The sequence below is a fragment of the Penaeus monodon genome, chromosome 33 (assembly GCF_015228065.2).
Source record: "Penaeus monodon isolate SGIC_2016 chromosome 33, NSTDA_Pmon_1, whole genome shotgun sequence".
In the NCBI taxonomy this organism is placed as follows: Eukaryota; Metazoa; Arthropoda; class Malacostraca; order Decapoda; family Penaeidae; genus Penaeus; species Penaeus monodon.
Window position 1 is genome coordinate 9,231,908 of NC_051418.1, and position 383 is coordinate 9,232,290.

At 37.3% G+C, this 383-nt stretch overlaps 1 protein-coding gene across 1 annotated transcript in view; it reads left to right on the forward strand.

Moving 5' to 3' along the window:
* LOC119594235 (translation initiation factor IF-2-like) overlaps positions 1–383 on the forward strand; it is a 14,703-nt gene that overhangs the window by 6,611 nt on the left and 7,709 nt on the right. The window lies entirely within an intron of this gene.

Consider the following 383-nt stretch of genomic DNA (forward strand, 5'->3'; position numbering starts at 1 on the left):
TCATACCACATTTTTAAAAAAGTCATGAAACATGAAAACCCAAGCATCAGATCCTGTACATCTTGCGGCTTACTGTGAATTTCAAGTTATTTAGAGAAATTAATCTATGCTGACTCATAATCTTAAGAAGAAGATTTACGACTTGGAAATCATGATAAATCACCAGCGATTGGACGGAGGGGGGCGGGGGGGGGCTCCATAGACATAGGCCTCCCTATCCTCGCCAAATCTTAAAAGTTATTACTGATGGTTACAATTTGGAAAATATCTACAGTTGAGTGAAAATTCATACATAGTGCTTAGTAAATCACAGTCATTTTCTTTAAAAGTGAATAGTACACACTATGAATACACACTGGTGAACTCATAACGTGTGTCGATGT